General features: G+C 31.7%; 1 protein-coding gene across 2 annotated transcripts in view; it reads right to left on the reverse strand.

The window, feature by feature from the left end:
* Window positions 1-26,900, reverse strand: part of LOC115891671 (class A basic helix-loop-helix protein 15-like) — an 88,467-nt gene that overhangs the window by 49,113 nt on the left and 12,454 nt on the right. The window contains exon 1 of one of the 2 annotated variants that reach the window (XM_030912219.1): window positions 17,144-17,473. The exons of the other annotated variant lie outside the window; for it this stretch is intronic. The gene's annotated coding sequence lies outside the window, so the exon portion shown is untranslated. Of the gene's footprint in view, window positions 1-17,143; window positions 17,474-26,900 lie in introns of those variants that run through there. 2 annotated transcript variants of the gene reach the window in all.

The raw sequence follows: 26,900 nt of genomic DNA on the forward strand, positions 1-26,900 counted from the left end.
GAAAGGGTTCATAATTTCATAGTTGTCGATTTTCGAAAGAAATCAGTACATGTATATTATTTCGTATATTTTTCATTTTATTGATTTTATGGAAAGCACTGTTCATTAAAATGTTGTATCCTATGTTATAGGGCTTGTTTCTTTCTACAATTTCCTGTCTCACAATGTACCGTTTGTGTCCGAGAAGGGTTCATAATTTCATAGTTGTCGATTTTCGAAAGAAATCAGTACATGTATATTATTTCGTATATTTCTCATTTTATTGATTTTATGGAAAGCACTGTTCATTAAAGTGTTGTATCCTATGTTATAGGGCTTGTTTCTCTCTACAATTTCCTGTCTCACAATGTACCATTTGTGTCGGGGAAGAGATCATAGTTTCATAGTTGTCGATTTTCGAAAGAAATCAGTACATGTATATTATTTCGTATATTTTTCATTTTATTGATTTTATGGAAAGCACTGTTCATTAAAATGTTCTATCCTATGTTATAGGGCTTGTTTCTCTCTACAATTTCCTGTCTCACAATGTACCATTTGTGTCCGGGAAGGGTTCATAAATTCATAGTTGTCGTTTTTCCAAAGAAATCTGTACATGTATATTATTTCGTATAATTTTCATTTTATTGATTTTATGGAAAGCACTGTTCATTAAAATGTTGTATCCTATGTTATAGGGCTTGTTTCTCTCTACAATTTCCTGTCTCACAATGTACCGTTTGTGTCGGGGAAGGGATCATAGTTTCATAGTTGTCGATTTTCGAAAGAAATCAGTACATGTATATTATTTCGTATACTTTTTATTTTATTGATTTTATGGAAAGCACTGTTCATTAAAATGTTGTATCCTATGTTATAGGGCTTGTTTCTCTCTACAATTCCCTGTCTTACAATGTACCATTTGTGTCCGGGAAGATCCTTCTTAATGAACACCTAGGTAAATTGAAGTTAAGAAACAACGGCGAATGCAGATTCTGTGGGGAAAATGGTAAAACACCAGAACACCTCATCACTGAGTTTCTCTAGACGTCATTCATACCATAAAATTTGGTACGACTAATATCGGAGATGGAAAACTAACCTCTCTAACCGTCTCAGATACTGGATTTTGTCAAAACCCTGAGACTGTATGATCAGTTATAACTCAAGAAATGGGGACACAATATATTTAATTAACTTACTCCCTCACATACAATCTACAAACCTTCTCTTAAGAATATTCATTTGTTCCATATATTCTTATATTTATCTGACTTTCAACCATACCACATCTGGGCTACTTTTGTCTGTCAGGATGATTAAAATAAATTGAAATGGAACTGGATCTTTTCCGGTTCGGTTTTATCAAATTAATATCGCAACTAGTGAAAGTTTTTTGTGCCACAGGCTACATTTATTTGTTCTAGATTACCTAACTCTCTCTGATCGATCAAGCGTAACTAGATGAACATAGTTAAGGATTTAAAACAATATAGATTTTCTAGCAGAAAAATATGAATTTCGCAAGCCTTAAAGTCAACTTATATAATAAATAGATTTAAAACAATGAACAAGTTATTAGTGCGTTAAGAGTTTGACATGAAGATTTAATGTTTGAGTAGTTTTTCTTCCAAAATGACATTTTGTTAATGAAATAATGATTACATCACAAGATACACACTCTTGCAACTAATATTACGCAGAGCCATATTAAAAATTACAATAAATTTTCTCGTATCTCTGATAGTTACAAAGTTATTGGCGAATGAACTTTTTTTTGCTAAAACCATGTTTTTGGATTCCTGGGGCCTGAAAATGTTGAGAAAAGTGTTTTTAGCCATAGTAAAATTTCGCCCTAAACCAATACTTTTCTTATCATAAATTATGAAAAGTAGAAACATGTAGAGAAACATGTATAGTTCAACAGGCCGAATTTAGTGCACCTAAAGAGCATTGGATGAATTTGTGAAGGCTTTCGGGATGTTCCACACTAGCCAGACTATATTTGCTGCTGTAATCGATCCTGCTCAAACCACTCAACGTAAGAAGCTCAATTTTGGCATACAGGTTGATTCTAGGGTGTAGAGGTTTGATAAGAAGGGATTTTTCAAAATTCCAGTTCCAAGAGGGTGAAACCACCGCTCAAATATTACAATATTTTTGATTTAAAAAACGGTCAAGTTTCCGAAAAAACGCTTAAACACGTATATTTTATTTTGTTTTTTACATATTTTAAGATTTTTTAAAAATGTATACAGCGTGTTTCGAAAAATCTGGTCATTGATTTATCGCGATCCTGCTTAAAGCGCTTGACGTAAAAAGCTGATTTTTGGAAAACAGATTGACTTTAGGGTGTAGAGGTTCGATAAGAAGGGATTTTTCGAAACTCGAGTTCTAAGGGGGTGAAACTATCCCTCGAATATTAAAATATTTTTTATTTAAAAACCGGTGAGCTTTTCGGAAAAACTCTTAAACACGTATATTTTATTTTGTTGTTTTACATATTTTAAGAATTTTTATAAACTTATACAGGGTATTTCATAAAATATGACCATTGAGTAATCACGATTCTGCTTAAACTGCTTGACGTTTAAAGCTGAGTTTTGGCAAACGGATTGACTCTGGGGTGAAAGGAGAGGGTTCTCGAATCCCAAATTCCAAGAGGGTGAAAACGCCCCTCAAATATTACAATATTTGTTATTTAAAAAACGGTTAGTCTTTCGGGAAATCGCTTGGACAAGCATAATTTATTTGTTTTTTTTTACAGATTTTGAAATTTTTTAAAAAACATACAGGGTGTTCCAAAAAGTTTGGTAATTTCTTAACTACGATTCTGCTTAAACTGCTTGGCGTAAAAAGCTTATTTTTGGCAAATCGATTTTTCGAAAGTCAAATTCCAACGAGATGAAACTACCCCTCAAATATTACCAAGTTATATAATAATATCGCCATTCGCCATATTGTTTTTTCTCATGCTGACATAAATGTGAGAAAATTTTATCCAGTTTGTATGTTAATAGAAATTCTTGCTTTGCTTTATCATCTCCATTACAAATGATTAATTTGTAATAAACTCCCATCTGACAAATTTTTAGGACTGTGGAAATAAGGGCAATTCTTTCAATCATTTTTATCCAATTTTTTACCTGCCAGACATATTACCCATTTTCCCAGATTTGCCAGACTATTTTTCCTTAACTAAAAAAAAGTGCAGAATATTTGTACTCTTCTTAATGCATTGAACTTTCCACATATCAAATTTGCTTACCGAATAATTCTATCGGTGTTTAGATAATATGTGTAATAAAAATTTAATTCTGTTATAAATTATATAATCAGAATTTACACAAGAGGAAATTTATTGATTTTATAAATCGACAAACTAAAAATAAACCACTTTTGGAGATAAATTACGTATAGCAAATACTCTCATGTCATTCGCGTTATCGACATATTCAAAATGAAGTACTACTACGGCACGCAACGACATGGAATTTAATGGTAGAACAAAAAAGATGAAAACGGCAGAATCCCTGTTTGTAGATTTATTGGTCATAATTAAAATCGAAGCGACTGCTCTAATCCCAAAGCTAGAAATTCGGGTTTTTACACGGCGGAAATTCCAGATCTAACCGGATCCGGAGTTGCAATTATTCATTATTTCATTTATTTCTTGTGCAGTGGGTCGAAACATTAAATCTGCGACCAAAAAACTAGACAAATTGAATTGTGTAGATCTTGTGTTGATTGCTTCCCATTTTTAGCCCAATATAAGGGTGTTTCAAAAACATGTGCCATCACAATATAATATTATACCGGGTGCGTCTTAAAAGTGGCCCACCACTATAACTTTTTTTATTTTTTCAGATAAAAAACGAGATTTGGTATGTTAGTATACAGGGTGGTCCAAACTGTATTCCGGAAACTTCGGCACCATATTCTGCAGATAAAAATAATTAAAACAGTTCGTATAAATGTATGTCCTAAAATGCTTAGTTTCGGAGATACAGGGTGTAAAAGTTTCATTTTTATTTCGATTTTTTCCAAATAATTTCTGAAGCAACGTCAATATTTGGATGAAAATTGGTGTCTGGGATTTTTTTGACATGAGCTATTTGATTTTGATGTCAATATGACTCCTACTAGTAGAGGGCGCCACCTACATATTTTTTAACTGGTTTGAAGAGTAATAACTTTTCGTCCGTACCTGTATAAAACTACCGAGTAAAAAAATATACATTTATGACGTTTTCAACGTGAAATAGGTTTCTTGGTAAAAATCGCTACGAGTAATAGTTTTCGAGATATTTGGAATCGAAATTATCAATACCTGTCATCATTGACATAAATTAAACATGTTGCCTAATTAGTTATTGAACTGAAATCATAAATTTGACATTTTTTTGTGTTGAAAGTTCAACAGAAACTGCTTTATCGTCATTTTTTGCAGAAAAATTTATGATTAATTTAAAAAAAAATAAAAATTTCCCAAAATGATTATTTCAGTGAAATAACTATCTACTCAACGTGTTTATTTTTCGTCAATAATGATATGTATTGACTATTTCCATTCTAAATATCTTGAGAACGGTTGCTCGTAGCGATTTTTACAAAGAGATATTTTTTACGTACAGAGTCAAAGAGATGTATATTTTTTCACTCGGTAGTTTTATACAGGTACGGACAAAGAGTTATTACGCTTCAAAACAGTCAAAACGCATTTTTAGGTGGCGCCCTCTACGAGTAGGAGCCATATTGACATCAAAATCAAATTTCTCATGTCAAAAAACTCCCAGGCACCAATTTTCATCCAAATATTGACGTTACTTCAGAAATTATTTCGAAAAAATCGAAATAAAAATGAAACTTCGACATCCTGTATCTCCGAAACTAAGCATTTTAGGACATACATTTATACGAACTTTTTTACTTATTTTTATCTGCAGAATATGCTTCCGAAGTTTCCGGAATACAGTTCGGACCACCCTGTCTAACATAAAATAGGATCGATTGACGTATACTGTTTTTTGTCACTTCCTGTTTAACCGGAAATTACTACAGCTTTTGATTTTTTTAAATGGCACCCTCGGTTTATTTTTACTTTATTCGATAGAAAATGACACTCTGAATAGAATGACATATCATATGCCAACTTTTTACGTTTTAGCTTAAAAAACGTATTTTAAATTTGAATCTAGAGTCCCATTTGCTGTATTAAAACACTAATTTTTAATCAAGGAGCCTTGGAAAAATATAATTGATCATATATAATGTTTTTCGTGTTTTGTCTTGGCCGGTTAAAAAATTCCAAAATTGTATTTTTAATCATATCTCATTTTTTTCATATGGAACAAAGGTCGCTGATTAGGATGTTTAGAAAAAAAAAACATTATTTTACGAATAATTAGGGCACCACACACTTGGTATTTCGAGTCAAATTGTTGTTATAAACCTCACGTTACAATTTCAAATAAACCATATGGATTTTGAATTGTACAGGGTGGGTCAAATTCGACGCTTTTAAATTGAAACACCCTTTTCTATAGGAGATAGAGAAAAACTAATATCGGTGTCTGGAGCTCAATTTTTGTCAAAAACATGATTGTGAAAACCGCATATCGATATCTGTTACCGTTTCGGAATTACGGGGTGTTTTTCAAAAATATGCATTTTTAACAAATCGCTGTAACTTTTTTGCTATGGGAAATTTTGTATTTTTATGAAAACATTTCCAAAGCACCTTTTTACGTAGAATTTAATGGTTTAAGTATAATTTTTCTAAAATTAATAAGTTAAGAATTATCAACAGAAAATTTGATTTTTTATACGGGACACCCTGTATATTTTTCATTTATTGAAAAGAATTTAAAATTACCTTTCCAAAAATATAACACACTTGATATTTTGCTCGATTCCTCTTCGAGATATAGAGTATATAAAAATTCGCCCGCTTTAAATAAGTAGGCTTTGAACGGCACCGGCTGTAATGCAAAAAAAATCTAGCTGTGAGAATCAATTAAAACGAAAATAATATTTGCTGTGAGAGATGCAGAATTTTATAACAATTTAAAATATATTTAACCAACATCAACACATTTAAACTATATCTAATAACAATAAAAATAAATAGCAAACCAAGACTGAGATTTTGCTACAAGTGTTCGACATATCGACCGTCAACTGTTACGGACAGACGGGGCAGTTTTTGAACATTTCTCGCGGAATTCATTAACTCAGTGGGGGTGAAAGATACCCTCTCATAACTGCTAAGTATTTCTAATTCTTGTCTAGATTATATGGAAGAATAAGGAACCTTTATTCTTCCTCAAATATATCCATAGGATTAGATCCATGAGCACTAAGTCAGGCGGCCTCGACGGCCAACGGCTGGGATCTTGGTTAGCTATTCAATTATTCTTGAAATTGGCTGCAAAAATTTGCTGATAGCTTCAGCGTTCAGAGGCGCTGCGTCGTCTTGCTGGAAAGATATGTTTTCCATTTCCATTAAGGGTATATCATCAATAAGGGGTCCAAAGCCTACTAGTTAAAAGTGGCAAACTTTTAAAAATTCTGTATTTCGAAGGGGATTATAACAAACTATCAAGTGTGCTATATTTTTGGAAAGGCAATTTTAAATTCTTTTCAGTTAATTAAAAATATAGAGGGTGTCCCAAATAAAAAATCAATTTTTCTGTTGATAACTCTTAAATTATTAATTTTAAAAATATTATACTTAAACCATTAAATTCTACGTAAAAAGGTGCTTTGGAAATGTTTTCATGGAAATACAAAATTTTCCATAGCAAAAAAGTTACAGCGATTTGTTAAAAATGCACATTTTTGAAAAACACACCCCGTAACTCCGAAACGGTAACAGATATTGATGTGCGGTTTTCACCATCATGTTTTTGATGAAAATTGAGCTCCTATAGAAAAGGGTGTTTCCATTTAAAAGCGTCGAATTTGACCCACCCTGTACACTTGACCATGCTTCGCTCATTTTAACCCATTGTAAATTCCATTATCGTGCCGAACAAGACTACTTACATATTTATTACTTGTGTATACTTTCCTAAGTCAATTTTGATGAGTAAACCGAATTGTTTTCTAATTTTAGAATTGTTTTTCGACAAAAATGAATTCTGCTGCTTTCTTATTACGTGGAATACATGAAAATTGAATAGACAAAAATAATAATTGTAAAGAAGAGGTCACTTTGATTTGACACCTGAGAAGCAAAAACAGAAAAACTGCAAATTTCGTAGTAGGTCTAGTAATAGGGCATTGCAAGCTGAATTTACTACTACTACAATCATACTACAATCCACTGAGTTATTCATTGATAGTGTCCAGGGCCGGCGGAAGGGCCGGGTGACCCGGGCGGCCGCACGGGCCGCCGCATGCGAGGGGCGCAACGACGGCAACTAAAATATTAAAAAACACTGATTTAAACAAATATAGTAATAAAAAACCAGATCAATAATTACTCGGTACTATTCCAACCACATTTCCACATTAAAATATTAGCAATTACCATACCATATAGGGAAGAAATATCCGACTAAACATTATAAACACTTCTATAATAATAAGGAATGCGTCTACCCTATAATAGGATGCGTCTATCCTATCATAGTTTACTGAAATTATGCTCAAAAAAAAATCCTGAGCACGAAAGCTTTGGGATAGTTTTGATTTCTCCTTTTCAGTTAAGCCTTTCTATATGTATTTTGGGTGCTCTATTCGAAACTGGGATTTGCGAAATCATTTTCGGGGAAGAATCCTAAACAAAATAAAATAAAAAATATAAATTTGATTTGTTCGTGGTATTTTACTTAAAACTCACTAACAACTTTTTGTAAATAACCCTTCTTTCTATAATTCTCGTTTTTATCAATTTCTAAACGAACTGTTTCGAATCAAGGACCAGCAAAGACTGACCGGTCAAAATCGCACTTTTTCTACTACCCACAACCTTTATTGGCTGTTAATGGTTGGTGCCAGTGATGCCCTAACATTATATGAGGTAAATATTCATTCGCAAGAAGCTGAAGAGGATCCCGATATCTTTAATATCAAAAAAAGCTTATAAGTTTGTCTCATTAATTAAATTAATTTATTAACAGTAGTGGGAAAAGATATCAATCTTTTGGTGGTTTTGATTGTTCCGGATTGAATATGTAGTAATATACGAAAAATGGTGGCAGAATCGTAGAATTTTCTCATTAGAGAAATTACACAAAGAAAAATTTCTCACAAAGAAATGCATCTCAATACTGGCTGATTCTCATTAAGAAGCCGACAAAACTGTCTTATCATATACTGATTCTGCACGAAATAATTGATTGTGAAAAAGAAAGGAAAATTTTCTTAAATTCTTATAGAAAAATAATGCAACTGCTTGCAACTAAATATTACTGTTTTCAAAGATCACTTATACCAGAACGAGACTGCCGAAGTTGGAATTCTATTTCTTATATCTCTATATATCGGGTGCGTCTCACAAGTGGCTCATCCCCTATAACTTGTTTATTTTTTCAGATGAAAAAACGAGATTTGGTAGGTTAGAATACAACATAAATTAGGATTAATAATTGACGTATTCAAAAACTTAGTCAGTAGTCAGTAGTAGTCAATTGACGTATTCAATTGACTACAACTTTGTATTGTTAAATAGCACCCTTGGTATATTTCTACTTTATGCGATAGAAAATGACACTTTGAATAGATTGACATATCATATGTCAACTTTTGACATTTTCGCATATGATTTATTTGAAATTCACCGGTTCATAACGGCGAACAATTCATAACAATTTGACTCGAAATACCAAGTGTGTGGTTTCAAATTATTCGTAAAAAATGCTTTTTCCAAATTTACAAATGAGCCACTCTTGTTCTATTTGAAAAAATTAAGATATGATAAAAAATACGATTTAGGCATCTTTTAACCGGCCTGGACAAGACACGAAAAACATTAGACTATCAAATCTATTGCTCCTTGTAAATTAATAAATCAGTGTTTTTAAAGAATCATGGCACTCTCGATTGAAATTTAAAATACATTTTTTAAGCGAAAATACGTCAATCGAGCCTAATTTATGTCATATACTAACATACCAAATCTCGATTTTTTATCTAAAAAAAAATAAAAAAGTTATAGGGGGTGAGTCATTTTTGAGACGCACCCAGATATGGTACTCGCCCGGTCTCAATATTTTTCTTCCGCCGGCCCTGATAGTGTCTTGTTAAAATTTCTTTGTAAAGGTGATGTTAAGTCACTGACAAAGAGCTATAAGGCAAATTCAGTCTCTATGGTATTATAGTTTGTGAAAAGCTTTTAAGGAATGTAATCTAGGAATAGGGCAACAGCCACCTCAAAAAATCTACCGACCTACCTAGGTAACTAGAGCTTTTATTTTTTTAAATCAATAATTTCTATAGTAACTTTTCTCTTAAATTCTGGTTAATTACATTATAAACAACTAAGCACAATAATATTTATGCTTCAAAGGTGTATACTTGTAATCATAAGACGACTAATTTATTTATATACAAAACGAAAAAGGTTATTACCATTTTGGGCAATTTAATTTTAATGGCTTTGTGTATGACGACGTTTTTAACCTTCGACCTTCGCCCACACCCATTTTGCGATCCTATTTTGAGGGGGTTGTACCCTAATGCAGCGTTCAGAGCCCGAAGTTTCAGCCCTCCCTCATAAATATACTAAAATTAAAAATAAAAATAAAATAGAGCACCTAAAATTGCAACTCGCTCCGGTGCAATTAGTTCAAAACACTGCACAGAGCGGTTTTCGATATTTTGAAAATCGATCATCTCTGGTAATTAATATTTATAGGGAAAACGGTTAAAAGGTTTCAAGAGGGATCATTTACACGCGCATTTAAAAAAAATATAAAATAGATTAGTACACCACGAAAGAACACTATGACGGTGTTTTTTTTATCGAATATAAAGGTAAGAAGTAAAACATTTAACAAAGAAAAAATAGGATAAGTGTTATAAATATAAAAAATATCATTTTATTTGTAAATAAACCGTTTTGAGAATCAAATACCAATAGAAAAATTATCATATTATTTTTATGAAAACAGCCCCGGAATCAATATACTAAGGAGAGTCTTATATTATTTATATTCATGGATTAGAGGCGGACTCGACATGTTTGACAGTTTTATTTGACGTTTCAATTGATACGTTTGAATTTGATTTAAAATTTTGCGAATGAGTTGGCCGTTTCTGAGTTTATTTTATATTATTTATTATTTATTCTGTAATTGTTTTTTTTTCAGAGGTAGTTAATCTAGAAAGATTTAAATTAACAGTAACGTTATTGCAAATACACAAATACAATTATTATTTTTCAACGATATATCATGTTCCTATACCTAAACCTTCTGGTTTCTTCAGTAAAGCTATTTAAAATATAATATTAATTCTTTTATAATTGTTTCATTTTTGAAATGAGACTATAATAATATTAGAGCTATTTAAAAATTATTGACCATTATCGATCATTATTATTGATCATTATTGTTGTGCAATGCGATAGGGAAAGGCGTACCGGCAAAATGTGGCAACGCTGCTACAGCACACCGTTGCATTCTTCGACTTAATAAGATCCCTGTGCGATTTACTTCCACACAACTAAATACCGATCCAAAAGTAAGAGTTGCCAGCACGGTATAATACAGGGTGGCCCATCGAAAACGTTCCGCAAGGCATAACGGCCAGGATATTTTTTTTTTCAAAAAATCCAAAAACACGTCAATTTTGTTTGTGAGGGGGACAACTTTTGCCCCAAAAACGATTGCAAAATCTTCAACCCTCTAAGCGGGGGTGTCATCCCCCAACTTTTTTCAAATGGGAAGGGGGGTCAAGTGGTACCGCAATGAAAAGGGCTTTCTATTCTCTATACTTTCCCGCTTCGTTTTTGAAAATCTGAAGGATTGAAATTTAAAAAGTTTATTTAAATATTTATCAGAATAAATGATAAGGATAAATTCCTTCGACCAATTTGCTGTTTTTTCTTATTATTTCTAGATGTTTACGCATTTTTTCACTTGCCACAAAGTTGAACGATCAGGTGCGGCAGTTGCTAGATAGCTGTTCTGTGACTTGTGCGTTGAAGTTCTTCTCAATATCGTTAAACTGACCCAAAATGGAATTTCCAAAAATACCAGCCCACACGTTCAATTTCTGAGGGTTTTGTGTGTGCACCTCGTGAAAAACCCCTCAGCCCAGTACCGACAGTTATGCCGATTAACTAAACCGTTCAAAAAGAAAGTACACTCATCCGAAAAACACACATTAAATAGGAAATCATTATCATTCGTCACTCGTTCACAGTTTCACAAAATTGCAAGCGACGATCAAAATCGTCTTCGTTGAGTTCTTGTACCAACTGAATTTTGTACTGGTGGAACTTGTGTTTTTTTAATATCCTTTGGACACTGGTACGATTCACGCCGGCTAATTTTGCATTGGCTAATTTTCTTGTACTCAGCGTACTATCCATGGCAACTTGGCCCAATACGAATACCTCCATAGCTTCATTTACTACAGGGTTTTCCCTCTGCCTCTTTTTATTCATAACGGAACCAGTTTCGCGAAATTTTGCTACTAACTCGCGAACAATTTTGCCATAAAGGTGTTTTTCAGGATGGCATTCATTGAATATTTGCGGAACCCGATTGCTACATTCATTATTTTTAAAATAAGGTTCGATTATTTCCACTTTTTCTGCAAGTGAGTACACCATAATTGTTAAAAAGTTTAACGATATTGAGAAGAACTTCAACGCACAAGTCACAGAACAGCTTTCTAGCAACTGCCGCACCTGATCGTTCAACCTTGTCACAAGTGAAAAAATGCGTAAACATCTAGAAATAATAAGAAAAAACAGCAAATTGGTCGAAGGAATTTATCCTTAGCTTTGTTCGCGGAGGCGATTCCTGACTAATCCCTGACAGGCGCGTCGGCGCGCTTTGCATATGCGCGTTCGCGGTACAATAAGTTCCGGATTCTGACAAACAATCAGTCGTTCGCGGAAGAGCTTTATCGAATCCAGGACTGGTACGGGATCGATCAGAATAATCAGCGGATAGATACCTGTACTTCTTGTCAGGTGCATGCGTATTGCGGACTATTGCGTTTGTTGACAAAAGCACTTCTCTGTGGGGGCATTTTTTTAGTTATGTGTATTTATAGAGATCCAAAAAAGTAACGTATCACCATGAGTCCATCTATAAAATTCTTCTGGAATTAAATTCCAAAAATTCGCTTATCTCTGTAGCAAAAAAATCATCGGTTAGGAATATAAACAAATAATTTAATAATTTAAAAAATATAAAGGTTCTATATTATTCATTCCACGTTCTATATCACTGATCATTATTAATCAATGTATTTTGTGGATATGATTAATAATTACCAAGAAGTTTTGTGAATTTTACTGCGATTTTAATTAACTGTCGTAATTTTATCCGTATGTACAAAACGCGTTGTACACAACAATTGTACAAAACGCGTTCGCGGAGAAGTGTCAATCCCAAACCTGTTTTGAACCGCGCATGCGTAGTTGATAAATCAGTTATTTGTCGCGGATTTGTCAGGGGTTAGTCAGGGATCGCTACCGCGAACAAAGCTCTTACCATTTACTCTGATAAATGTTTAAATAAACTTTTCAAATTTCAATCCTTCATATTTTCTCAATGACTCGACCGATTTTCAAAAACGAAGCGGGAAAGTATAGAGAATAAAAAGCCCTTTTCATTGCGGTACCGCTTGACCCCCCTTCCCATTTGAAAAAATTGGGGGATGACACCCCCGCTTAGAGGGTTGAAGATTTTGCAATCATTTTTGGGGCAAAAGTTGTCCCCCTCACAAACAAAATTGATGTGTTTTTGAATTTTCTGAAAAAAAAATTACCCTGGCCGTTATGCCTTGCGGAACGTTTTCGATGGGCCACCCTGTATACTGCTGATATGATGCTGCTGTAGTATAAATATTAAAGAAACTACATGCTAATACATGTAGCACTTAGCCAGGAAATATGACAATTCCAGCCACTTTCCTTCTTAGTTCATTTTCTTTGCTAAAACGTACGAACTTTACGCACGCCCTCTCTAGGTGCTCTATAAGCTGAATCTTAAAAAAAAATTACCTATAAGCAAGTAATCGTTGTATAAAAAGGAATCTAAAAATATAGAATTATAATACTATATGAAATACGCAAATTTAGTTTAGATTTTGCAATCATTTTTGGGGCAAAAGTTGTCCCCCTCACAAGACGACGAGATGACGACCATTCGTGCCATGAACCTTGGTACGTCTGATGTCGAGGATGGAGAGCTGGCCTCTGTGGAGCCGTCTCAGTTACTGGCTTTTCTTAAAGCCCTGAGACTGTATGATGAGTTATAACTCGTTATAACTCAAGAAAGGGGAACACACAATAGATCTATAAGGTCGCGGTGATTAACTCCCCTCCTAAACATTCTACATTCTGTCCCCCTCACAAACAAAATTGACGTGTTTTTGAATTTTCTGAAAAAAAAAATTACCCTGGCCGTTATGCCTTGCGGAACGTTTTCGATGGGCCACCCTGTATACATTACATGTAGTAAACCAATCAATGGATAAGCAAAACCTTTAAAAATGTGTAAAAATAGTTAAAAATGGGCATATAATATCACTAAATGTTAAAATCATCAATTAATTCCATATTTCATTATTTAAATAATTATCAAGAACTTAAAATTTATACTAGCGTTTTACGGTAAGTAGTCGTATAAAAAATGTGAAACAACTTTCAGAGCTTGACGAAAAATGCAGATTACTTTCGTATCTTATTTTATATTGTACCATTCACGAATTCGATTACAAAAGTAGACTAAAGCAAGAGATAATACAAACCAAACCACTAATGCTTCTATAGAAGTATTTATTTAAGAGATGTTTTATTACTTGGATGTTTTAAAGGAAAATACATGAATAAACATTTATGCAAATGGCCTTTTCTTGGAAATCCTGTTTGTATTGTATTTTGTTATTCGTGTTATTTTATGTTCTAATGTCGTTCTTTATGAATAAACTTATTTTTATACAACAATCACAAAAAATAAATAGTATTATGTAATGATCTTTTAATGTTTTAATTAATGGCATTAATTAATTCAAGCAGTGTTGTTTAAGTATATATATATATATATATATATATATATATATATATATATATATATATATATATATATATATATATATATATATATATATATATATATATATATATATATATATAATATATATATATATATATATATATATATATATATATATATATATATATATATATATATATATATATATATATATATATATATATATATATATATATATATATATATATATATATATATATATATATATATATATATATTAGTAAGGTTTCTTTCACTCATCGCTTTGTGTACGCTTTTTTGCCATTCCAGTTTTGGTCTTCCCTGTTTTCTTCTGCCCTTTGGTTGCCAATTGATTATTTTCTTGGGCCATCTAGTGTCCTTCATTCGCTCTACATGTTCTACCAGATCAGCTGCTTTTTCTCTATATCCTGTGTTATCGTACCTTCCATACCCATTTGTTGTTTTATGGTATTATTTCTTATTCGTTGTTGTCTTGAAATTCCCATTGATCTTCGAATGGCATCCATTTCTACGGCCTCAATCCTCTTCTTGTATCTCTCAGTTATTCTCCATGTTTCTGCTCCATACAGGAGGTTGCTCTTTATCATGGTTTTATATATATTGAATTTTCTTCGCTTTGTTATTGATTTGCTCCATAAGATTCCATTTAGACATCCGATTATTTTTTTCGCGTTGATAATCCTTTTCTCTATTTCTCTGCCGTTTTCAGTGTTATCAAATGTAATTCCCAGGTACTCATACTCTTGACACTGCTTAATTTCGTGACCGTTGTCCAAGTTCAAGTTTCCTTCTTGTGCGCCTATAGATAGATATTTTGTTTTGGCTATGTTAACTGTCAAGCCCCATTCTCCGTATTCTTCAATAAGTTTTCTTAGCATATATTGCATATCGTCTTTGTCATTGGCAACTATTATTTGATCGTCTGCGAATTGAAGTGTGAACAAACATTCATTGTCAATCTCTATGCCCATACCACGGATCTTTCTTTTCCAATTTTTTAAAGCGACTGCAATGTATATTTTAAAGAGAGTAGGGGAGATGCAACAACCTTGACGCAAGCCTTTTAAGTGTTAAGTGAGTGTAATTGTTTAAGTGAGAAGTGTAATATAAACAAAAAAATATAGGGTGACGACAATTTCGATGCTCAACGTTGGTATTTCGGAAACTACAGAAGAAATTCGATACACACTGTATGTCAAAAAATGAAAATAATGCGTTTATTTTAAAAGATGAATTTTTTCAAAATTATTGTATCAATTACAACGTTTTGATCTGAGCCAATTAAATGCCGTTTTTAAAAAGTTTTTAAGCCTTCTAGAGTTTGTACAACATCAGTCAATATTCTGTTTTCTTACGGCCTGTTAAAGACTTGCAAGCTGGTTGGCAAGAATCTTGCAGCAAGACCAAGACCAAATCTAGTTATTAGACTGCAAAACCAAGATTAAGACCAAAATCAAAAGATTCTTGGTCTTAGTCTTGCGTTTGCTTACCATTTTCACCAAAATGTATTTTGTATGTCACATATTTTGGTTGCCATTCAATATTTTTTTGGTATTGATATATCCCAACCATGTTATATGGAAGCGAAACCTGAGTGCCATATCGCCGGCACATAAATGCATTAAACAAGTTGCAACAGAGACATCTTGGTGGTACCATCAAATGGTATCCTATGTTATAGGGCTTGTTTCTCTCTACAATTTCCTGTCTCACAATGTACCGTTTGGGTCGGGGAAGGGACCATAGTTTCAGAGTTGTCGATTTTCGAAAGAAATCAGTACATGTATATTATTTCGTATATTTTTCATTTTATTGGTTTTATAGAAAGCACTGTTCATTAAAATGTTGTATCCTATGTTATAGGGCTTGTTTCTCTCTACAATTTCCTGTCTCACAATGTACCGTTTGTGTCGGGGAAGGGATCATAGTTTCATAGTTGTCGATTTTCGAAAGAAATCAGTACATGTATATTATTTCGTATATTTTTCATTTTATTGATTTTATAGAAAGCACTGTTCATTAAAATGTTGTATCCTATGTTATAGGGCTTGTTTCTCTCTACAATTTCCTGTCTCACAATGTACCGTTTGTGTCGGGGAAGGGATCATAGTTTCATAGTTGTCGATTTTCGAAAGAAATCAGTACATGTATATTATTTCGTATATTTTTCATTTTATTGATTTTATAGAAAGCCCTGTTCATTAAAATGTTGTATCCTATGTTATAGGGCTTGTTTCTCTCTACAATTTCCTGTCTCACAATGTACCGTTTGTGTCGGGGAAGGGATCATAGTTTCATAGTTGTCGATTTTCGAAAGAAATCAGTACATGTATATTATTTCGTATATTTTTCATTTTATTGATTTTATGGAAAGCACTGTTCATTAAAATGTTGTATCCTGTGTTATAGGGCTTGTTTCTCTCTACAATTTCCTGTCACACAATGTACCGTTTGTGTCGGGGAAGGGATCATAGTTTCATAGTTGTCGATTTTCGAAAGAAATCAGTACATGTATCAGGAAGCAGCGCACAACAGAACGCAATGGAGAAGAATTGTAAAGTCAGTTAACAACCAAAAAACAAAAAGTAAAGAGGAAATTTTTGAATGTCCGGAGTGCGGAAAAGAAATAACATCACGTATCATGCTTTTCAGCCACAGAAAAGCTCATGAAAGAAAACGCCTTGCGTGACCATCTTCTGATGCGTGTCAAATACTCGTCAGCGAGTAATGGCAGTAAGGTAAGTTTTGGTATTGACATATACTTATTTTGACGTATCTCTTCCCACTTGAAAGATCTAGTTTTTTTAATCAAAAATATTTTATCTCTGTTTTCTAAATTTATTTATCAACTAGGAAATGAAATATATACTCCTCGAAATATTTTTTACTTGTCCTTTAAATTTAACAATTCTGGAATATAATACCGTCGTTTCACTTACCAAATTATATATTTTTTTCCGAAATATGTCTTGTATGGAACAAACACCTTTAGAAATGAGGTAGGAATAGTCTTCTTCCTTTCAGTCACTGAACTCGAGACTAAATTAAAGTTCAACTTTGATCCTTACAATTCGAGGCACCCTGTATATTAAACCGCGGTCTAAGAACTTATCTGAATCACCAGATTTAGTATACTCACGAGTCCGACAAGATAAAATAAAACGAAAAACAAAACCGGTGATACCGTAGTGGACAAAATAGTAATAATTTCGATACAAACACACGCTACAATGTTTAATCGGAATTTACTAAAATAATAAACGAGTGTTATCGAAACTTAAGTCCCCCTTCCCCCCTTTTAAAATAATAATTACATATATATCTCGGCGGGTGATAAGATAAAAACTTCTTAAAAAGATACACTTTGAAAATGTTACGTCACAATGTCGGCCAGAAGTGCAATTAAAATGGGGACGTGAAATCTATTCATTTTTGAATTACCAGGAAATAGTTTTATAATTCTCAGAAACAGAAAACAATTATTTATGTGTGTTCTACAACAGTAATGTATGTTTAAGAATTTTAGTATTAGTTACTGGTCTCTATTTAGTTTTATACAGTCAATGATATTACAATGGAAGTAGTACAGTTCATACTAAATCAAGTTTTAGTGACGTGATTAAGCTTGACCGGCACAGCGTTGCCCACTTTGATATATTTTCTTTTAATCAAAATATTTCAGGAAAAAAATAAATTAATTATAAATATATAAAAAGTTATTATTTACATCAACAAAACTATGCTATGCCTCAACCTATCAAAAACTAAAGTTTTGTCGTATAAAAGTACTATACAACCTTTTGTACTTAATAACACCAATATTGACGTCGTGGACTCTGTGAAGTTCTTAGGACTTGTTGTAGACAACTCGTTAAAATGGGACTTTCACATCGAAGCTCTATCAAAGAAACTAAGCGCTGCCTGTTTTGCGCTAAGATCAGTTTCTAAGGAACTTAACTTCTCAACCTCTAGAATAGCCTATTATGCCCTTTTTGAGTCACATCTTCGTTATGCCCTTCCATTCTGGGGTACTTGCTGCGCAACAAAATTTGATCGTGTTTTTCAGACTTCAAAGAGAGCAGTTCGATATTTACTGGGACTGAACAGTAGAACTCACTGCCAGAATTTCTTTAAAAATTTGAAAATACTGACTCTTCCTTCTTTATTCATTTTTGAATCCGTTTGCTTAATCCGCAAGCACATATCTGCTATTCCCGAAAGGCCATCTCATAACTATCCACTTAGGAATGCAGAGCAAGATCTTTATTTGCCAACCCCGAGCTCAGAACTAGTTAAAGGTTCAATACTGTACAATGCCAAAAACATGTACAATCATCTGCCTTGGAATATCAAGTCGCTTTCATTCTTTCCCGCATTTCGCAAAGCTCTAAAATCATACTTACTGGAGAGAGCCCTATATGCGGTAAACGACTTTTTTGTTGATGTTAAATTATGAACAATTTGGAATTTTAAAATTTTGATCATCTCACACATTGTTCAAAGGTCAAGTATTTAATATTTTTTAACTCTAAAATCATATCTATTTACTGTGTACTGTTCTAAAATTGTCCATGTATATTCTTTTTGTAATTTTAAAGACTTAAATTTTTTTGAATTGTATTATTTGTATTGTGTATTTTTTGTTGTTTGTATTTTTTTGTGATTTGGTTGTTTGTGAGTGCTTTGTCTATGAAGCTGTTTTGGCTTTTTGTACAATAATGCGTTATTTGTTTGTTGTTTGTTTGTTTGAACTCACTTTCTTAACAGCACTTAAGGCTTTCTCGTTCAAAATATTCTGATAAACTCGCGATGAGTTTTTTTATGGCTATTAAGCTATCTTGTACACTTTGCACTAAAAGAGATTCTAAAAAGAAAGATTCTGTGCGCAAAAGATGTTTATTGTGTATTCAACAAGGGGGTGCTCAGTTTGAACACCTTTGATGATTTTTTTTAGAGAACTATATTCGTCACTCAAAAAATACTTTTTTTTAGTTTTATTCTTTGTTTATTGTATCGATTTCAATTGTAATTACTAATACTAATATAGAATGTTAATTTACCTTTTCAAAAGTCTTTAAATTATGCAGATAAATAATTTTGAAAAGTCTTTAAATTATGAAGATAAATAATAATATAGAATATTAAATTGTGATAAAAAATAATTAGGCAAATAGGTCAACACAAAATCAAGGCCCGCTTCGATATAAAATTCAAAAACCTAATATTTCTCTTATTCTTACAAATAGATGTCCATAACTTTATATCGTTGGAAAGGGTTAAACGCCAGCATTTTTTTAAGTTCATAGCCAACTATGATTTCCATTTAAAAAATTATATTTTTTATTATTTCTGAAAAAAAGAGCAAGCATAGAAAAAAACTGACTACGCCACTGGATTGTGCCTAAAAAAGTGCCTTAATAATGTTTTTACAGAATTTTATTATTCCGCAAAATAAAAAAGTTATGAGCAATTTTCAAAATGGTAAAAAATTCAAAAAGACCCCGTATCTCAGTTGGCAGCGAAAATATCAACAGGCGGTTTACGCCATTAAACGTTTCTCAGAAATCGAGCCCATGACATCTATGTCGGTTTTGCTCTATCTAGTCAGGAAATAGGTTTTTTCTGTTAAAACAGACCAATTTCGACCACCCTGTACATTGGTTCATTTTCAATCTGCTTGTATTGATCAATGCTGTAATCGTAAACAACGTGTCAGTGAAAATTTTGACAGGTGACTTCCAATCTACACTCGCTGGACAAAAATACTAAAAAAGTCAGTTCAAAGAAATGAGAACATGATTCATGTTATTGTTAATACACAAGTCTATAGTAGATTACCAGAACTAAAATTCCCCAGACGATTTCTTGCGATTTAAATGATTGTTTTTGTTTTTTTATGGCGAGATGATCAAATATAATTATTATGTTTATTTATAAACAAAATAGACTAGTAATTATACTATCCGGAATATGTAAATTACCATGATAAGACGATATAATTTTTATTGTTAAAGAGGGATTTACAAACATTGTTTGATCTGTTAATAGATTATTATGTTGGTAAATCAAAATATTTTTAGTTAAAAAATAGAATAAATATAAAATAAAATTAAATAATATAGTTATGTTTTTAGTGATATTTTCAATATTTTTTTTGTGTATAAGTGAATGAATTTAATCCTTTCATAATATTTTTATCTATTCTGTTAATCTCTTAACTTTGACATGTAACATGTGTATAATAAAAATTTTCAATTAAAAGTAGTCAGAATTAGTGGTTTATTGATTTTGATGTAATATCATTAAATGTTCTTTATTGTAGAGGATTTATTTGGCATGGTTTTAAGAGAATTATTGTTGAAATTTAATTTTATCAATAAATCTGATAGAATTCTAAAGTATTTCCTGATACAAGTATCATTTTTAGTAAACTGTGGTAAGAACTATTTATACCTTTTCTCTGAGTTGTTAAAGAATCTTTTATTTCTTAATTCAGTAATTGGTAGATACTACTAGAGTTGTTAAAACTAGAGAATTTTGTATAGTGTTTAAATAAAGTGGGAAATCCAATGTAATCTTCCATCGGTAATTGTTTTTTTTTCAGGGAAATATTATAAATATACAAAGTGTACTGTACAACCAAGATATCCAAGAGATACAAACCAAATGTTAATAGAAAAATTCTGGGTTGCCACTTATCTATTAAGAAGTCATCATCATCATCATCACTTTCAGCTTATTCAACCATTTCCAATTATGGTCTAGCCTCATAGTCTCTTTTTAGTTGGGTCCATTGTTGTCTATTTTTGCAGGCCAAAGTTATCCCTGCTAATTTCCTAATACCAAGTGCGTGGTACCAAATTATTCGTAAAAAATGCTTTTTCCAAATATGCTAATAAGCCACCCTCGTTTCATTTGAAAAGAATGAGATACGATTAAAAATACTATTTGGCCATCTTTTAACAGGCCAGAACAAGACACTAAAAACATCAGATGATCAAATATGTTTTCCAAGGCTCCTTGATTAAAAATTAGTGTTTTTAACACAACCATTGCACTGTAGATTGAAAGTTAATATACGATGTTTTCTTAAGCAAATATGTCAAAAGTTGACATATGATATATCATTCTATTCGGATTGTCATTCTCTATCGAATAAAGTAAAAAAATACCGAGGGTGCCAATTAAAAATCAACAGTTGTACTCATTTCCGGTGAAACAGGAAGTGACAGAAAAGAATTGAATACTTCAATCAATTCTAATTTATGTTATATACTAACATACCAAATCTCGTTTTTTTATCTGAAAAAATAATAAAGTTATAGGGTCAGCCACTTTTGAGACGCACCCGGTATAGCATTGATAAATTTTGTGATTCTGTAACATATTAAAACAGCAAAAAATATGACTTTAATTAAAATTCTATCATTAACATTCCATAGATATATATTTCCATAGAAACGCCTTTTGTTTTTCCGAACGCCAAAAGTTTTTCGTGAAACGCCAAAAGTGTTTTTCCTCTTGTAAAGACAATCCGGGGACATACTGTAGATATTTTCTTGTAATATCTCATATTTACATAATATATTTTATTTCAAGTAATATAATCGTCTACAGATTATTACCTGCTTCTTTTTCTGTAAGCAGTTAATTAAATAATTTTCAACAAGAGTTCAAGACCACTTTGATAATAATAATTAAACTAAACAAATCTAAAAACACCGGTTTATCATTAAATACGAAATCCTGTTTTTGTTTGTACTGCACTTACTATCGTACTACCAAATTGTCGATTCATCGAAAATAGAGCCGTTTTGATTTGTTATACGTAATTTATAATACTTATTTAATATTTACCAGTAAGCTAAATTATACTGTACACGAGTTTACAGTATTTGTTATTAATTTCAATTTCTTAATAATTGTCTATACCGTGCTGGCAACTGTTACTTTTGGGTCGGCATTTACATGTGTGGAAGTAAATCGCATAGGGATCTTATTAAGTCGGAGTGAGAAAAATGCGACCGACCGACGCGACGCGCGACGGTGTGCTGTTGCGGCGTTGCCGATACGCCTTTCCCTATCAAGTAAAGTAAAATCACGATCGCAAACCGCTTATTTTTAAAAGACTTTTTTTTCAAGAGATAACTAGATACAATCATTAGGTTTGTAATGTTTCTGAGCATCTGAAATGGAATTATAAGGATATCGTTAGGGTGTCATTTTTTTATAACGAGAAAAGGTCAGTAATCGCGATAATTTAAAAACTCTAACACATAACAGGCCATAACTCAAGAACCACTTTAGATATTGAAACTTTTTTTTATTTTCAAGATCGGATATTTCACAATATGTTTACATAAGAAAAAATCGATAAGGTTGTTTTTTCCATTCAAAAATTGTAAGCAATCCATCCATTTACTTTTAGAGCATAGCAATTTTCAGCAATCGTGTAATTTTTTTATTGATAAAGATTTTCACATACTGTCTACAAAGAAAATACAGCAGAAATATTAACAAAGTTAACAGAGTTCTAATAGCGCGACCACTATCGAACACCCACTCAATTCCAGTTATTTTTACAAAAATGCAAGTGTTTCTAGCTTGCACTTAAAAAAATTCAAGCTATAGGAAAAATTACAACGACTCGTTAATAAATAAACAAATCAAGTATGACGAGACGTAATTAAATCGTGTTTGCTAAAAAAAATCGTGTTTGTTAAATCCTTTCCCTAGAACTTTAAGTACTGACAGAGGTATTGACTGGGTCGACCAGTCAACTGCGACAAATCTGCTATATCCCCTTCCACGTCTCTTAGCGATGTGCACAGTTTCTTGGTTTATTTCATACGTTTGGCAACGTGTTTACTGTCCTCTCTTTGCTCAGTATATTATAAACGCGTTGGCCTCTTCTTACATACGGAAATCTCGACCCAAGACTAACCTTTGCCAGCCCTTAGTATACACTGAGCGGTACGAAAAACGGGCATCTTAAAAGTTTCATGTTTTTTAATTGAATAGTTCTATAATATACTGTGTTCTAGTGGACTGATATCGATTTTTTAAAGAAATTTGTAGCTAAATTATTTGACTTTTTAGTATCTCTTTCTAAATTAAAAACGAAAGTTGCCACATGTCAATTATACGAGGGAAAACAAAATGTTGATATGTTGGTGAAAGTTTGAAACACCAAAACAAGCAATTCAACGTCAATGACTTAGATGTTTCAGTAGCATGTCTGATATTTTTGTTATTAAGTTATTATTATAACTTACCTGTATCTATAAATAGCAGGTTTAGGTTAGCGTGTATCTATAATAGCAGCCTTTTTTATTTATACATTTTAGAAACTGCCCTGATGACGGGAATAAAATTCTCGACAGCTTGACAAATTTGAAAAAGTAGTTTTATTAGCCTATGTGGTGATTATTGACTGCATCCTCACTTAAATTTTGAGTTTTTTGTATCTATAAAAATAGATAATTATTTCTAATAAAAATTAGAAACATATTTTTTTAAGAAGTTTGATTGCTGATAACATTTATTGACAACTAAACCAACAAGTTATTGAGTCACAGGATAAGACTAAAAAGCTTAAATTGTCAGTATATACAGGATGAGTCTTAAATAAGGGCAAATTTTTTCGGGTTGGTAGATCTCGATAAAAGAAACATATTTTCTCTTTGCCGTTTTTAAAATAAATCCAAAATAATCGACTTATTTTACTTTAAAAATTTTCAAAAAAAAAGATTTTTGCTAAAATTTTGAGAACCACTGGATCGTTCCTGGGTTGACTTTCTTGTAAATTAAATCTACTACCTATGTTGTCATATTATCAACATATTAGGATTTCTTAACCAAAAACTAAACATTGTCAATTTTTTTTAAAAAATTCCAAAATTTATTTTTTTTTCGCTAAAAAAACTCATAATCGTGTTCCTGGGGTTGAAATATACTATCCCTAAACATATTTGCACTTATTTAAGACTCACCCTGTATATATTTTTTTTATTTTTATATACTTACTAAGATGTACATATATGTATGCAGTTATTTTTATTTATCTTATGTACCAGAAGCCTTCAAAGAATCTCTTCATGTAGTTTAGCTACAAATACTTAATCAAAACCATGTTTAATGCTATTTTTGTGTTCATTAGTATTTACCAAAGTTGTTAACCTTTAGAGCAGATTTATAATTCCGGTTCACAAATAAATCTCTATAAGATTGTGCTCTGATTAAAACTTGAAATTATGAAATAACAAAAAAACTAACATTTCAAATAAAATATTGAATTATTCAAAATGTTAATTTGAATTCAAAGAAAAAGGATATCTAGTTGTGAACTTGTGAACACTTTTATCTTGACTGACTTAACAGTAACACACAAACACAGATAATTGAGGTAAATGTACTAGAAAAATACAAACCAATTTGTTATTTCTTTTTTCATTTATCATCAAAATATATTTATTCGAATATATAAACAATATTGTTGTTATCAATTAGTTTATTTCAATAAAAACAAGTTGTATATCTTAATTCTTGCTTAAGTTAAAGTAATGATGATTAATATTTCAAAATTTGTAATAAACTATGTAATTATCTAGAGAAAAAAGTAACGATAGAGGCAACTTAATATATATAAATAGGCCTTGATTTGGATTTAATTGCAAAGCATCACTAATTACTAAATCAATCCAGTTGAATTTTTAAAGTGAATTTTGAAGTCGTAGACTTATGTAGGTATATAATTTTACAATTTTGAGTGCCATTATGGATTATTGACACAGAATCAAATAAAGATCATATATCAATAGATACAAATAAGTGTGGCAAAGAAAAATTAAGTTAGCATGGGATACTTATGGAAGATACTCAATCATATTCAAATCTAGAATGCCACTTTATATATTTTTTTTTATTATATGATTGCAAGCCTAATAATATTGAAAACTATTTTAAATCTTTTTAGTTATGAGCTAATTAATTCTCGGAGCCCCCTGAATCGATTTTACAATTAATTATTTTTTATATAAATTTAAAAATTAACGAGACCCGAGGAACGTTTCTCAATTTGTTCAATTAAAAATAAAATTCCTGCGATAGTATTTGTGTTTCGAGACGGCGTAAAATCTCAATAATTCGCAAGTGAAAGCCGAGAAGAGCAGCCTCGTTGGCCAATTCTTATTATTCGGTAATTGGCGATCGATTCGGCATCGTCGCTCAGGAATTAGGAGAAAGGAATGACTGGAAAAACCGGCCACAGATCAAAATAAAGTGGTCTTTGTTCGGGCAATTACCAGAAGAATTTAAGAAAATTAAAAACGAGGTAATAAAAAAACAAGATTTAAGAAGAGTTTTAAAGAAATACGAGCTAATTAGTGTCATCTAAATGAACAGAAAATAACTAAATTAACGAAAATATTGCTTCTGAATTTGTGAAAAAATACGAAAATTATTTCTCTACGACCAAGGGTAATCAATCTATACAATATCAACGAATAATAATATCTAATATCTATATCCTTAAGTGACTGACTCACTGATTAATCACGATCCTGCTCAAACCACTCAACGTAAAAAGCTCAATTTTGGCATACAGGTTGATTCTATGGTGTAGAAGTTCGATAAGAAGGGATCTTTCGAAATTCCAGTTCCAAGGGGGCGAAAACACCTCTCAAATATTACAATAATTTTTATTTAAAAAACAGTCAAGTTTCCGAAAAAAAAACTAAAACACGTATATTTTATTTTGTTTTTTTAGATATTTTAAGATTTTCTAAAAATGTATATAGGGTGTTTCGAAAAATCTGGTCATTGATTAATCACGATCCTGCTTAAAGCGCTTGATGTAAAAGCTGATTTTTTGGAAAACGGATTGACTTTAGGGTGTAGAGGTTCGATAAAAAGGGATTTTTCGCAACTCGAATTGTAAGGGGATGAAACCACCCCTCAAATATTAGAATATTTTTTATTTAAAATCCTGTGAGTTTTTCGGAAAAACTCTTAAACACGCATATTTTATTTTGTTGTTTTACATATTTTAAGATTTTTTAAAAATTTATACAGGATGTTTCATAAAATATGACCATTGAGTAATCACGATTCTGCTTAAACTGCTTGACGTTTAAAGCTGCTTTTTGGCAAACGGATTGGCTGTGGGGTATAGAGGTTCGATAAGGAGGGGTTTCTCGAATCTCAAATTCCAAGAAGGTGAAAACGCCCCTCAAATATTACAATATTTGTTTATTTAAAATACGGTTAGTCTTTCGGGAAAACGCTTGGACATGCATAATTTATTTTGTTTTTAATAAAATAAACGCTACATAAAATATGTAGCATTTATAGTAACTTTTACCCTTAAAATTTGATTCGAATCACTAAAAGTACTTGGAAGAAAATTGTAATAAATCGGAAGATTATTAAGACTTTAACACCCTGTAGCTACGAAACAAAACAGAATCGGACCTAGTATGTTGATATGAAAAATAAATCTTATTTTTACGTTAGGAATCTCCCCACGAGAGATGGCACATATTTTTTGCAACACCCCGTATAATAAGAAATTATAGATAAAGTAATAAACTAAAGCATCAAATCATGGAATAATAGTGCGTTAATTCAAAAGTAAAAAAAAACTTTAAGTAATAAAAGGTCAGTCTGTTAATAACGCTTTAATGTTATTAATATTTA

Source organism: Sitophilus oryzae, unplaced genomic scaffold (genome assembly GCF_002938485.1).
Source record: "Sitophilus oryzae breed Bouriz unplaced genomic scaffold, Soryzae_2.0 scaffold_1189_pilon_pilon, whole genome shotgun sequence".
Lineage (NCBI taxonomy): Eukaryota > Metazoa > Arthropoda > Insecta > Coleoptera > Curculionidae > Sitophilus > Sitophilus oryzae.